General features: G+C 41.5%; 1 protein-coding gene and 1 long non-coding RNA gene across 7 annotated transcripts in view; one reads left to right on the forward strand and one right to left on the reverse strand.

Moving 5' to 3' along the window:
- LOC114764560 (uncharacterized) overlaps window positions 1-3,278 on the forward strand; it is a 23,036-nt gene extending 19,758 nt beyond the window's left edge. The window contains exon 3 of the long non-coding RNA XR_003742524.1: window positions 3,237-3,278. This is a non-coding gene — a long non-coding RNA (uncharacterized LOC114764560). The remainder of the gene's footprint in view (window positions 1-3,236) is intronic.
- osbpl8 (oxysterol binding protein-like 8) overlaps window positions 1-15,286 on the reverse strand; it is a 71,161-nt gene extending 55,875 nt beyond the window's left edge. For 3 of the 6 annotated variants that reach the window (XM_028954273.1, XM_028954270.1, XM_028954267.1), the window contains exon 1: window positions 15,000-15,286. The gene's annotated coding sequence lies outside the window, so the exon portion shown is untranslated. Of the gene's footprint in view, window positions 1-10,311; window positions 10,370-14,999 lie in introns of those variants that run through there. The other 3 variants (XM_028954268.1, XM_028954269.1, XM_028954274.1) reach the window with 3 other exon arrangements.
- Window positions 15,287-16,213: the final 927 nt, after the last annotated feature.

Genomic DNA, 16,213 nt, shown 5'->3' on the forward strand with positions numbered 1-16,213 from the left:
ACCGGAAAAGCCTAATTTGTAAATTCTGCAACCTGACACAGTGTGCATATTTTAACATAATCAACTGTACAAAAAAGGTCTCTGCTCCCTGTGATAAAAAATATGAATATGTATTTAAAATGTGTTTATATATAGACGGGGCAGAAAAAAATATTTTTAATTACATTAGGCATACACATGGTTTAATCCAGGTCTTTTATTCCAGGCCAATATATTTTAATGTTTTGCCTTCATGTTGAAGACAATTCGAACCATCTGCCTCATGGGCTCAATGCTTTTAAGGGCTTTCGACACTTCCAGACTCTCAAGTGTTGGTATTGTTCAGTGGGGGGTCATTAACAAATGCGCTGTACAGACAAACACAATGCACTCTAGGCGATTGAACCGATGCTCTTTTCTGCTCTCTATATAGGTATGAAATTCGATGGCCAATGAAAAGACAGCGCGGTCAGGACGCAGGATCGTTTCTGAGCCCTGAACAAAAATGGCTCAATTTAGAGCAGAGAAGAGCACCATGGGGGCTGTAGTCTATATATGTGACATTCTTGCCATCTTCTTTAGGCCTGAAGAAAGTGGGATACATCAGAAATGAAAATGAATTCAGTGGTGGGTAAAGGTTTAGGTAAAATAATAAAAAAAAGAAACTACACGCTTTCATAAATCTTGTTTCTGCTAACAGCCAACAATCTTCATGTTTCTTGTTTCTTATTCATTAATGCACTTGCTGTGGATGAAATTGGCTCATAGTCTCAGCTCTATTTTCCTAATGAAAATGAAAGTGCCATAGTAAATCTGTGTAGTGCACTATGGTGAATGAAGAGTTTTTATTTATGGAAGATGGTCCTTCACCTTGCAAGCCAAAAATTCAGTCACCAGAATACAGATACAGAACAACACACCTTTAAGCTAAACTACATGGTATAGTGATCATGTCACAATTACTTATGTCATAGCAATAGAGAAACTTCAAATAATAGCTGATATATGACTTCAAATGTCATAAGAATGTTCAAATGTTTAGCATAAGAAGAGAAAAGTTGAGATTGTAAAAAGTCAGTTCTACTTGCAATTTCCTCCATTATAATCTCATCCCACAAAAACAGTTTATATATGCTGCTTACATGTGTTGCTACATGTGTCATCTTATCATGTGTCATATGCATGAATTTGCATATGAATTCATTACAATTCAGCTCAGATATAAGATTCTAAAAGTAATTTAGAATGGCGTGGTTCAAATTGTACCAAACTCCTAGATTTTCCTTGCCCTAATGACAATTTTGAATTATCTAACTAATGATCTAAATTAATATGGCAGCAACAATGCAGGTTCATCCACATTAACCCCTTAAGTCATATGGAGTAAACAATACTCTATATCGTATGAGGTCAGTTTAACTTGTAAATGTAAAGTTAAAATAAGTAAAAAAAATTAATCTCTAAACTTCCCATAAGGAAGTCGTTAATCATTCCAGAAGAAAGCAGCATCCTGACAAAGTGCATTACTGCTACAGTGACAGAAAGTGGGAGGGGACTCCGGGCTGATGGTGGTGACAGCGGTGGTCGACTGGATTTATCAGCAATCTGAGCTGAGACATCAGCAGAGGTCACACACACCTCCCAGAAGACTTGATTAAAGACAAACGTGTACACAGCTCTAAGCGATCCATTTCTCAGAACTAGACAAAGCCTTGAAGGGAATATTTTGGTGGCGCTGTAAATGACATTTTGCTAATACATTTACAGCATTTATCAGCATTTATCTAATACATACATAGACTACAGGTTTTAGAAAATGGGTGGTACAGAGGAGAAAGGAACGTGAACTACACCTTGGCATGTGACGTATTTGACAGCAGGGGGATTAAAGGTTTTTTTTGCTTTTATATACAGTACAGTAGAGTACAGTACAAGGGTTGGACACACCTTCCCATTCAATGTGTATGCTTTATTTTCATGACCATTTACATAGGTAGATTCTCACTGAAGGCATCAAAACGATGTGCTATGTTAACAAAAAGTGGAGACCTGGACTCCACAGTCACGGAAGGTGCATGGACCTGAACCCATTCAAGGTGGTTTGGGGTGAGCTAGAACGCAGAGTGAAGGCAAGGGGGCCAACAAATGCTAAAGACCTCTGGGAACTCTTTCAAGACTGTTGTTCAGCCTTGGAGCAGAATTACAGACACTTTGAGCCAGTCACACAATGAGATTTCCTCAGGACGCGCAGTTTCGGTGTGGGTAGCTTTAAATGCAAATTATGAGGAGAGATGTGGGATGAGGAGAATAGCGGCCTATAGAAGTGAGCGGGCATTTGTGGAAATAACGTCAACAACACCATTCACCAACCACAGTCGTGATGGCATTTTTCCAGAAAAAAATGTTACCACTGGTTCTTCAGAGTCTTGTGTGACCGGATTAAAACATTTGTGCACATTTTTACATCCAATCACAGAGCAACTGCACGTTTTCAAGCCATAATGGTCATTTGAGGGGAGGGGTGAGAAATTCTCTGGGCGGACCAAGCATGAGAAAGGGGAGGTAACCTTTCCCCTTATGATGTCATAAGGGGACAAATTCCAGATCTGACCATCTGAGCGGCTCTCTGAAAAGCAAAGCAGCACTCTTTATACATATAAGTTTCTAAAATTTAATGATAGGAACATTTAATTCCCTGTCTTTCCATTTGGAACCTTTCTTTTGAAACATCAAATACAGTCAAAAGCTGCTAACCTTACACAGGTCCATTTTCCAAAACCAATGCCTCGTGCTGCAAGTGGTTTTGTGGACTCATGTGATGTGGATTTTTCTGCAGTAGGCCAGTATAATAAAAATCTCTCCCGTTGGCCAAATTTATATTGCATAATGCTTATACCACACAGTACTATGTCAATAATCAATATGGGATTTTCCCCATATTCATTTTTCCTCACCTCCTGCCACACAGGAGCTGAGAAACACAGTGGTTTTATTTAATGTCAGTACCTGGCTGAGGTGGGGATGACAATGACACCATGAGGCTTGGATTAAATAGGAACTAATCAACTTAATTGCAGGATACACTTAGATCAGGAGTGTCATTTTCATTCCCCTTTTCTAAAACAAATGTTTTCACTTTAATTCAGGCCAGGCTTAGAAGCTGTGTCAGATGAATCACATGATTCAAAACACAGATTGAAGTACAGTCTTCAGACTAATCTTTACAATTGTAAAGTGATTATCATTGTGAATTACAGCACAGCACAATAAAATGTGGTGAGCAGTGGCCAGCCATGACAGGCGCCCAGGGAGCAGTGTGTGGGGACGTGGAACCTCAGTGGCACCTTGGCGACTTGGGATTCTAACCGGCAACCTTCTGATTACCCGCTAGGTAATCCTTACCTGCCCGGCCATCACTGCTGGGGCAGCATTGTGGCACATTTGCAGAATTCTCATGTTCCCATTTTATGAACTTTCGGCAGCTTTTCTATGAGATTGGACAAGACTGGCAAGTCATTGGAGCCAACAAAAAGCCCCCAACCCTGAAATCACAATATTTAATTTTATGATGTTCTATCGATTTTCAAAAAGACAATGATGTAAAAAAAAATGTACTGGACTAATAAGAGCCATTTAGCCGTATTCAAATTACTTGCCTTTTGTATAGATACATGCCTTTTTGTATAGCAACATGGCTGCTATCTGCATCGTTCTCATTATAATATTACCACGCACACACAGCAATTTCTCTTCTCATACATACTTCTGCTGTGCATGAATTCACATCACTTATCGTGTACATCACACATTACATTTTTGAAGGGTAAAGTGTATATGTGAGGGAAAAGTAGGATATAAACACATTTTTTATGTAGATGTGTGAGGAAAAGTGGTGAATGTGCAGGCTTTTCTTGATATATGGCCCAGGGGGCGCCTCATAATCTTCAACAATTCTCACACATACAGCGGGCACGGAAAGTATTCAGACCACCTTAAACTGTTCACTCTTTGTTATAAAATAATTTAAGTTAATGTACACACCCATGATATTCTTACAAAACACAGCCTTATTAGGCGGTTCAAGTTCAAGTCCAAGTTTCAGCTACATACAGTTTTCACATTATACAGTGAAAAAAAAACACATTTCTCAGGAACCAGGTGCTACATGTGACCTTAAGAGAAAGTAACAGACTGACATAAAGTGCCTGTGTGCAAAACTGGGTGTGCAAACAAGTGCCAAAATGGTACACAGACAGTGCAAGAATAACATTTAAGTCAACCATGTTGGCAACAAAGAAGACAGACAGCGTTAAACCAGTGAAATGAGTGGCAGGTACGCAAAAGTGCCAAGTAAAAAAAGTGCAAAAAGACGCTGCTGTGCAACATAAAGCAGTGCAATACCATCATCTTAACACTGAGTGTTCAGTGTTCAGACACTAACCTCTACATATAAAGTGAAGTGATTGTCACTTGTGATACACAGCAGCACAGCACATGGTGCACACAGTGAAATGTGTCCTCTGCATTTAACTCATCAACCTTAGTAAACAGTGGGCAGCCATGACAGGCATCCGGGGAGCAGTGTGTGGGGACGGTGCTTTGCTCTGTGGCACCTTGGCGGATCGGGATTCGAACCGGTAACCAAGAGTTTACTTTTTCTTAAACGGTGATATGTACCTTCTATGTTAAAAAAAACAAACAACAACTGCCTTTTTCATGGGTGCTTTATCAGAAGTCCAAGAACAACTGCTGTCCATGACACACCTACAGGGAAGCTGACGCATTGAATTCACAGGCGGAAAAAGATTCAATCGGCTTCACTTTACTTCACATTGGAGGAGACATGTGCTAGTCAGACTGATCAGAATGAAAGTCTGAAACAAGAAAAACAACAAACGCACCATATGAAGGGGCGTGGAATGTGCCTCAGAGGTGCGAGACACCCTGGGCTGAGCAGATAGAACAACCAGCCCTGCTACTGACACCTCGGCAGCACCACAGCCTGGAGCCCCAGACAAAATCGATCACGTCACAATAAAAACCTGCACGCAGATGGCCGCGGCAGCCCCAGCGCTAGCAGACCTTCATGTGGACAAGAAACAATCAGCATGGCAGAAAAATTACCAGAAGTAGATACTTTACAGCAGCAACATAAACCCTGATATTGACAGCAGACTGTAATAATTTAAAACCATTTATACTGTAAATTTATAATCATGATCGTATTATAACTGTCCAGCAATATACTGCTTATCACATAATTGGCAGAATTGTAATATTATTATCATTTTTGGGGGCTACATATCAGCATTTGTCTTGATCTGTATAATACAGTTAATAGTTTTCATCAACCTAATCACTCAAATATCAAAAAGAAACTGAATATATCAGTTACCAGTGATAGTTATAATACTAAATTAAAGACGAGAAAATGTATAACTCTATACAACTAGTATAGCACTATGCTAGATTCAAATCTAGTGCTTGAATTCTACATAAAATCTTTAATATATTAGGAGCATAGATATTATATTACCATCTATTTATACAGCATGACAGTCTAAATATTAGCTGTGTGCTAATAAAAAGTATCTAATTTATTATCACTAATTTGTAATAGTTATGGGGGTGCTAGTAGTCTAGTGGGTAACACTGTCCCTGTAACTACTGATTGTAAGTAGCTATGGATAATGACATCTGATAAATGCAGTAAGACATATAACATACACACACACACACTGTTAATAATGGTAGTACCAGTATAAAACTGTCTGCTAGATTAGAATTTTATAATACTAAAAAATAATTAATCTTTTTTGAGGAGCATATCTCCCTGCTTAACGATACACACTCATCCACAAAAAAGAAAGAAGAAAGGAACTAAACATAGTGGAAGTAAATTAGGGTGACACAGCTAGTCACAGAACTGTAATTAAAATCTTTAATTTTAGTTTCAAGAGCCAGAGTGATCATGATGTTGGTCACGGTACCTGGATGCCACAAGAACATGCCCATCACTGCACCAGTCTATGTCTTTGATAAGAGAACTGTCCAGAAAATAAAGGTGCATGGTACAGCTCTTCCAAGACACAGGCACCTTCAGTGCTGACTTTGCTGGGTGGACCTCGTCAACGGTGCTGTTATTGAGACACACAGCAGCCCACCGTTGGAAACCAGCCTCTATCAGCGTGCAGTGACAAGTGCCACGTTGAGAATAGTGGTGCTGCCTGCCTGCCTTCGCAGCCGTTCCCGTCCAAGGTGACTGTGCAGTCACAGGCTGCGGTCAGAGCCAACACAACCCCCTCCGGTCACGGAGACGGCAACTCCACAATGACCGCAGGGAGCACGGGAGCCGGGGTAACTTGATGATGTAGAACATGCACAAAATGTGTGGTGGTTCGTCTGATGCACCCTATATTTTACCCTTGGGTATGTAGGGTAAAGCCCTTTGTTGTTCTGATAAGAAAAAATAAAATAACCCAATATCCAACGCCAGAGAAACTCCTCTGTTACAACATCCCAATAGAAAATATCAAGTATTTATAGCAAAATAGAAAAAAAATGAATAAAAACAAATACAAAAACTAGCAATACAGAGAGAAAAGATATCAATATAGAATACATAAATACGTAAACAGACCCACCTTGTGAATTGCATATTGTTCATATGCAGAGATGAAGTTGAAAAAAAATAAACATACATGTATAATAGATGTAAATTGTTACATGTACTCACACTGCCAAGTCTCCTACATGCCCCATACATAAACCATGCGTACACACACACACACACACACACACACACACCATGACTCATCGCGCGCACCATCACACCACCTTCCATCAGAAGCACGTGGCACTCGAGACAAATATAGGACCTACCTTGCCCGTTTCTCACGGCAACGCACCAACCAGCCTGAGACACAGAATGGGAGTGGGAGAGAATGAGGCGACATACATCCTATTGCAGGGTTCCTTCTGCACCAGCATCTCCCAAAGAGTAACACAACGCCTCAGGTGTTGTAAAAACGGCATAGATGTGTGCATTCTGACGCCCAACATTAGCGTCCAGAACATGCTGCCTCATCCCTGGTGAAATGTGGTCGTATAAAACAACAGGCCGATTTTGGATTAGTGCAGAACCTGGGGGTTCCTGTGGTGTAAATCAACTCCACATCCGGGCTGCTTAGAACCCACCAGCAAATCTTGATGTCCCTCGGATCATCAGGGGCGAAGAGCCTATTCAAATATGTCCAGCAACATAACACCCCCTTACAGACACTTCCCACTCACAGTCAATGGGAAGACCCCGGGTGCCATTGAACCGCATTGTGGGCCTCGAACGCCAGTCATTCATACCAGTTCATGCAAATATCCTGAAAGAGCTGTTGAGGGGGTAAATTACCTGCTTCCATATGACCGGGGTTTGGAAATACAGAGAGCTGTGCGGTCTTCATCAAGAAACACTGATTGGTTGTTGCTGAACAGCTAGTGGTTGCCCTGGGCAGCAGTCACCAACTGTGGCCGCAACACATACGTGAGAGCATTACTGTCATGATGGTTCAAGGGTAGTTCAAGGCTAGTAGCCTCGTAAGACACTGGCCTATGACCACAAAGTCGCAGGTTCAAAACCCTGATTACATTTACATTTACAGCATTTATCAGACGCCTTTATCCAGAGCGACTTACAATCAGTAGCTACAGGGACAGTCCCCACCCTGGAGAAACTTAGGGTTAAGTGTCTTGCTCAGGGACACAATGGTAGTAAGTGGGATTCAAACCCGGGTCTTCTTAATAGGCGAGTGTGTTACCCACTAGGCTACCCACCCTGCTTACTATCACCCTGACACTTAACCCTGAGTGTCCCCAGTCTCTCTGGATAAGGGTGTCTAGATCTACCAACATTACTTTTTAGGCAAGACTGTAAATGGCAGTTTTGGTCTCAAGAAAGAAAAAGTCTTAATTTTGTGTCAACTTGGTATTATTGCATTCGTATATTAGTATTCAGTCAACTGTGATTCTGGCAAACTAAGCAATCAGAGGGAATGTGTGGATCACGTTGGGGTTGATCCTTCTCCTCCTCTACCCTCACCCCCCCCCCCGAATCTCCGCAGTTTTCTCCGCTTGGTTTACTGCTTCTCTGATTCGATTAACAGAGGCTGAGCTCGTGTTGATGGCTGAGGCTGTCTGTCACTCCACTCCAGATGCCCAGATGAGGGAACAGCGACACGTGGCCAGCCGAGGGCCTCTCCCCTGGGATACGCATTATTCAGACCGCGCTCAGTCGGGGCTCATACGCTTAATCATAATTTGTTGAGATTTAATGAAGCTGACACCAATCAGACCCAACACATAAGCTATCTCAAGAATTTGAAAACACGTATCTACAAGGTCAATGATTCAACGTGTCTATACGAAGACTGGTTTTGATTGGTCACATGTGTTGGCTTGTATTCCACGCCAAGTGATTGTCACTCTCTGGAGCCACATTAAAAAGTACAAATAAAGTTGGGCAGTGTACTTTTTATTTGGTACAGAAGCATAAATCAAATTAATATTCCCAGCTGCAGCACAAATCTCAGTCAACCCATAAAACAACAAAGCTCTTTTCATAATCAATGTATCAAACCAACAAATAAATTAGATGTTCAAATAACTTGAAAAACTGCTCTTTCCAAATTATTAAGTATTCGGATGCCAACTGTTGGACCTTTTAAAGTTTTTAAACAATTTAAAGGTCCCCTGACATAATTTTTTTTTTTGCTTTTATATCGGTCTTAGTGGCCCCCTAATCCTCTATTTTAAGTCTTTTTCTAAAATTCTGCCTTGGAAATTGTGTGATCAAAACCATTCACCAACCACAATGTTTGGCGCATACAGCATTTATCAGAATACAGCATTTTTCCAAAAAAAAAAAAAAAATCAATCTTTTGACGACATAAGGAGACAAATTCCAGATCCAGTCATCTGAGCTGCCACTCTCTGAATGGTGAAGCAGAATGACCAAAGCACTCCTTTTTTCACTGCCTCCACAGCAGTCCACTGCTGGCTGCCCAAGACTAATTGAATTACACACCTCTTTGGAGCGAGGAACACTGAAAAAACACTTCACTGTGGGCCATGTGGCAGTCAGAGGTCTGTTCTGCTACATGCTTCCTGCCACAATTAAACGTTTCACGCCTCATAAATATTTTGCCACATGCCTGCTGCCTGTTGCAACGTATTGCGTTACACTCACATAAAGCAACATACATTGGGCAACCTGATTTCAGAAATGAAGAGAAGGCAAGATCAGTTTAACATCATCTCAAATTCAACATTGGCCTTTAAATTAAAGCAATTATGTGCAGAGGATGGTGTTACGTCCGGAGAATGAATTTGTTAAACAGGGTGCAACGGGAATTCTAAACATTTCCTAAAAAATTCCAAAAAACTTTATTATTACCATTAACGACAACCCTTTCTCAACATAATGTCCAGATAATTATACTATTTCACTTGTGGAAAAGATTAATATTGCACTAAACAGGGTTCTTACACATTTTTACAAAATAATTTCCATGACTTCTCAATTGCTCTCAAATTTGCACTCTTTGTGCAAATTTGGAAAAAAAATCACAAAAGTCACAAATTTACCAAAACATCGCTAAACTAAATTCATGACAACCCTCCAAAGTTCACGCAGCCAGAGTAAATCGCCAGCAGCCAGTCGACATTTTAAGCTATTTTAACACTAAAAAACACAAAACTGCACATTTCCAGCAAAATAGCCTCCTTCAAATGTATACAAGCAACAGAACAGAAAGTCACCAGAGCGCTGCAGCCTGGCACACTAATAAAGTGGAGTGGAAGAGGTCCTGCAGGCACTGGAGTGGACGACTAATTCACTAATGTCAGAAGGAAGCGTCACCTCCAGCAACATCCAGACTCTGGCAGCAATAAATCAAAAAGCTTTTGGCCCGGTGAAAACATGAGCCACTTACATCGCTCAGTTACCGAATCGAATACCGTTTGACATTTTATTTGCCTTTACAGTCATACAATGTATGTCAGTGCTTGCCCAAGGGCTCTGGATGAGCTCAGCCTTTTCTAAAATAACATGGAACCCACACACTATACAGCAGCATGTTCATTAGAAATTATAAGTGGTCGGCTGCAAAGACCATTTTGGTCCTGAATTTATTATCGTTTTATTATTATATTATTGTACAAAGAATATGACAATAAAAACGCTTTGAATCCTTATCTTTGAGGTAACAGGAATTATGGATCATAATTTAAGCGGAGGAATTGTACCTTAATAATAGGCTTAACATTTGGAACATCTCTTACCAGCTATGCATTTCTCGATTTCTGTCCCATCGTGAGGCTCATGCTTAGCGCACATGTGAAATTGGAGAAAAGAGAAGAAAAACCTTTCTTCCGCGCCCCACCCACAAAAAAAAAGTTGTGACATAAGAGCGTCAGCCGACGTCACTCTCATTCCTTGTCTCACTCTCTCCCCTTGCAGCAGAAGGGCTTAGACGGATTAGACGGGTCGGCACTGATCCAGAGTGTTGCCCTGGGGACAGTCCCTGACCAGCCATGTTCCATGACGAAACGCCTGGGGTGGAACGAATGAGTCTGTTTCATTGAAAATTTGCCCATTGTTGCTTATTTTGTGCTCCACTGGCCCTTGGTGCATCACACCAAGGAACCTAACTGTCCATCAAAAAGAGGTGCTGGCCAAACGCATGCTACAGGAATACAAGGCCTCCAGGCATCAGTTATATTAAACACGATATTTCAAAATATGATGTATGAAAAAAAAGTGGGTCAAATTGTTCCACGAATGCCGGATTCCAGCAGCTTCTCCGCTAACTCTATGGAAATATATTATGGGCAGCATGTGTGCCTATTGTATTGAGCAATCCCATTTGCAGGCAACAGGGTCAATAACATGACTACATCGGGTTGGTATTTATTACGCCCAGAGTCCCAGGGTGGGCTACGGCAGCCGCGACCCTGAGTAGGCCTAGGCGGTTATGGAAAGTGAGTGAGGCTGGTATTTACTGCACGCAGCAATAAGCCTGGACGATGAAACCCTACCTAGGTCGGCCTTTCAGTTGCTCGAAACCAAATATGCATAAGCAAAGGAAAATTTTTTTTTGCAGTGTTTTTCCGCTAATAATTAGTTAATTGCTGTAACAAGGCCATTAAGCAAAAACTCTTTACACAAGCATTGTTTCTAATTAAGACCTAACACCTTAGACCGTAGAATGACACGGTTCCTCATGTGCATTCTGTTGTATTGAACTCTCAAGATTACTTTCAAGATTAGTCCAACACCACCAGAATGAAAGCTACACTAACTGTCTTGTAAAATAATTACAATTTAGCCCTACGCAGGATCTCTAGTAGTGTAATTAGGGTAATCATAGTCATTGTTCATGCATTATTGTGATGCATTATACGTTTAATATTGTAATAATAATATGTAGTTAACAAGATCTTAATAACAATGGACATTTATAACTGAATGTGTGCCTTTCATAAAAGGACCAGACAGATGCACAAACCAACACACTTCTCAACCTCCATCATCATATGTGCTAGGTGGCTGGCCAACTCACTCCAGACTGGGTGGTAGCTAAGTTGCTTGGCTGTGAAGTACTCCACAGTATAGCTTTGTCGTTACATCCCCGCGCCTTTTCTTTTCCAACACCCTCTCTTTCTGACACCTACTAGGCTATTCCTGACCACTTTGCCTGTTTTTTGACAGAAATGTAACAACTTGTAGTTATGGGACTTTTCAGTACCTAATGTATGTAGGGAAGTGGCTCATCTTCTGAATGTTAAAATAACAGCATATGCAAATATGCAAGTTCCACTGGAAAACATTTAGGAAGACATTAGATATAGAGTGGAACTGAGATGACGTTAACCGTTAGTCGTTTCAACCTAATATCAATACATGTTTACAGATTAACACTGATAATAAAGAATCTTTACTGTAAAGTTCACAAGAGCAAAGAAAGTGGATGAACTTGCCTGTCAATCAGTTGACCCACAAAGTCTCTTGCTACCATTGTGCCCCTGAGCATGACATTTATCCCTATCCCCAGGAGAACTTACTAAGTAATTAGTGACTGGAAGTCAATCTGGACAGGAGTATTTGCCAACAACAACAAAAATGCAAAAATGCAATCTCTATTTAATCTGTAGTTCTCCATCATGCTACTAAACTACCATGGAAACAGTAGGCATTAAAAGATTAAAAGAAAGTGAGCTAATCTATGGGAATTTGTGCAACTAATCACCTCAATTTGAAAGATATGAAAAATGAATTAGACCTTTGAGGCCCGTTCTGAAGCTCTCTCCTGGAACCAAATTGCAATAAAGCCCCCCCCCCCCCCCCCCTCTGTCATTATACCTATCAGTGCGGCCATACATAGCCGTAGACTAGACTTTTGAATTATATAGCTGCTGCATATTTATATATCGACTGCAATCAAAGAGGTGCTCAGTAAATGGTAGTTTTTACACCCCCATTCGTCATCAGCTGGTACACATTTTCATATAACTTATTCACGTTTTGAGGTTTTGGCCACAACAACCTATATTTTTAACCAATTCATTTTCCCAATGGTGAAACTTTCAAATTTCAATTTGAAACATACAGACCCATCTTCGGTTCCCAGCTCCCAACATCAAGATACTGAAATGATTTTATCGAATGTCCCAATAATGGGGGCCAGTGCCCCCTCATGTCCAATTATAATTATATGAAGCATATTTGAGGATGGGTTGGGGGAGATAATATCAAGCCCCAACTAATGAGGGATTCATCTGGCTGAACTGGCCAGTTACAGAAAAAGAGAACATTTTGACCCATGATTGACCAGAAAATAGCTCCTGAGGTGGCGCTGGAGAAAAGCGTGTGTTAATTGAAGTCATGCTCTATGGGTGGTAAAAAAAAACAAGTGAAAATGGCTCCTATAATTTTACACTCTTAAATCCAGCTAAAAGTTACAGATTGCAGTGGCTTAGCAATGACAACTTGGCTACAATTATGGCCTACACAAAAGAAGAGAGCAGTGGCGATATTTTTTCGCCATGTCGATTATGTTGCTTAATTACATAGTAATTACATATTTGGCAAAACCGAAGCGCCACAATTGTAGTCTTTTTGTGATACTGATCTGATTCTTTAAAATCATGTTTTAACAAAGCATAGACAAAGTCTATGGCAAATTCATAATGTTTCCTGATTAAAACACTGATGGGTGCAATTATGAATGGCATAGATGTCATTTCAGCCCCTGGAGTGTTTAAAAAAAATCCACCTATTGCAAGAAGAAGGAACAAGGTCCAAACAAGACAATATCCTAAAAATATGCATGAATAAACTTTTTTTCCAATTGATCTCACTGCGTAGCTGATATGTAGCTGCTTCAGAGCTTTTCACGACAGAGAATCTGGTGAAATTCAAAGAATTGGTCCAAAAAAAGCCAAGGATGCTGTGTTGGTTAAAAATAAAAGTGACATGAAAAAAGGTGTCTAAACCTGTTATAACTTTCTGACATTAGCCACACTGTCTTACATTTACGCCATTTATCAGACGCCCTTATCCAGACTTACAATCAGTAGTTACAGGGACAGTCCCACTGGAGACACTCAGGGTTAAGTGTCTTGCTCAGGGACACAATGGTAGTAAGTGGTATTTGAACCTGGGTCTTCTGGTTCATAGGCGAGTGTGTTACCCACTAGGCTACCAACACCACATCCACATCTTTGATGTAATGGTACTTTGTGGCAGCATCACTTTTTTGTAACTAATGTAAAAACAGACGATGGGGGCGTGAACGGAAGACAAGTCTGTGCTGTAGACGCGTTATAAACACGACGCCATCGCAAGAACAAGACGCGGACGCTGATCGTCACAGTCAAGGTCACGTAGACCGCCGCCCAGGCCAAGGCTGAGCAAGGGAAGCGCAGCGGAAACTGAATTTGACTGCCAAATGGGCGACTACGGCGGCCCACGCTGGCCCACGCGTTCGCGTCCACGGGCACGGTTTCCTCAGGAATAGAGTCCAACGCCATGCAAATCGTCACAGAATGGAAAACATGGAAATGTGGCGTCTGCCTTTGGCAAGTGTGAGATTTAGGATAGTTGCCATTAAAAAGAAGAAGAGTTACTACGTGTTCGTTACAACGTCATTACAAGCATTACATCGCCACAACGGACCCGTCATTGTATTGACACACAACCACAGCCTGGCCAGTCCAAGCCGACAACACACAGAGATACGGAGACTGGTGCGGAGGAAAGGGGGGTGCTGTGTGATGGGTGGCGGGGGGTTCGGGTTGCAGGGCACTCCGCCGTCGTCGGAAGAAAGTGGGAATCTGACACGTGAAACAGGACCTCGGGGTAGTGGAACGCGATAGCCTAGAAATAGCACCACTTCCTTATCGCGCCAGATGCGTCCGTTTTGGCTTCGCAAAATAATGAATGGAATGAGAATCCCACGTAGGGAACGATCTCCGAGAGCACTTTGCGATGCAAAATCGCTAAACAGACGTTTCGACCAAAGACGTTTGGTGGGAGCAGCTCTTGGTTTAAATGGACCGTGTGGGATGCAATGTCCCGCGTCTGGCGTTTTAAGTGCTGCCGATTAGCCCCGGATCAATTTGCTCTGATAACCACTATTTCACAATGACATCGAAGCTGAAACTGTGAGCCAATCTGAAACGCGCAGATGGCGAATAAACAACAGCATCGACGCGCCATTAGCCCCGTAGCTGCTAAACGACATGTCATCCCATCAATTACATAATCCACGAAAAAATACCATACGTCCTTGCCCAGTTTTTTTTTGTAATAAGACATCAAATGTTCTAGAAATCTAGAAAAGTAAAGTTATATCAGTTGAAGGTTTAGAACAATACCATTGTGCTGATGGCACGGGAAGCTAACAGCACACTTTGCTAGAGGCTCAATGAAAGTGTCGTTTAGGTTCATTTTGCGTTTTCGAACATACCTTGCTCTTTTCGACTATTTAGTCCCAGGAAAAAATCCCCCTTTTTCCTTCTGTGGAGGTTTTGGGGAGAAAAATGTGTCCACAGGTTACTGCAGATACTATATTCAAAACTAGCGTCTACGGACGCCGCACGATGAATGCTAACACACAATTTAAAAGGAAAATAGATTCGGACGCACACGGTTCAATGACAGGACGTCCCTGGTGCAGTTAATTATGAAATAAAGTAAAAACCATTCCAGCCAGCACTTGCTGGGACGTTGGAAGTCTTCTGTCGGCTGATTGGCGCGTCAATAGAAATTCGGCACTGGCACGGCACGTCCGCCTGGAGGAAAACGGAGCGCGTGTTTATAAATAAAGTTCTGATTTGAATTCGATGGCCGCGTTACGGCATGGCCGGTGGTTCATTCAAGATGGCGATCGGACCTGCAGGTCACAGTGATGGAGGCCCGATCCAGAGCCCTTCTTTTTACGGGCGGGTCTTCTCTTTCTGCGGAAGCGAGCAGGAAAAGGACGGGTGTCTGGTAGACGCTGACATCTTGTGGCTGTAGGTGACATTATAAAATGTCACCAATAAGTATTGCATGTATGCAGCAGCGGAAAGAATTGTGGCTTGGCGCATTGAATTCGTCGAATTAAAAAAAATGCAATGATAATTTTAATTAATTAAGATTGCTATGTTATATACGTTTTTTTGATAGGATAAAAGGCCGGATTGTGCCATTTACGTGCGGTGGAGGAATTATTTTAATGTGTAATTAATGTTGTACTCAAAGTACAAGAAAACTTTATTATCATATGAAGAATTCATATTATACAAAGTTCAGATACGACGTGGCTCGAATTTTAGCACTGCACAAAATACACAAATTTATAAATATAGCAAATCAAATCTAAACTGTCTCTAAATTTAATTGTTTTCTTCTGCATAGAGAAAATTATTCACAACTAGAGCCATCGAGCCGTTTAAGTGCTTTAATCGCAAGAAACCCATAACATGCCTCAGATAAATATGCTGCATTCATGAAAAACATATAGCTATATTGACCACAACCCACATCGCGTGTGACGCAGACAGGCAATGACGTCATGCTGAAGTGCAATGACGTCACGGCCGCGAGGAGGGCCACACAGCGGCGCGGTTTGGTGAGCGCTGCACATGGCGGTGGCTGTAGCTTCACCCCTCCCTCCCTCCCTCCCTCTCCCTCCCTCTC

This window comes from Denticeps clupeoides, chromosome 15 (assembly GCF_900700375.1).
Source record: "Denticeps clupeoides chromosome 15, fDenClu1.1, whole genome shotgun sequence".
NCBI lineage: Eukaryota > Metazoa > Chordata > Actinopteri > Clupeiformes > Denticipitidae > Denticeps > Denticeps clupeoides.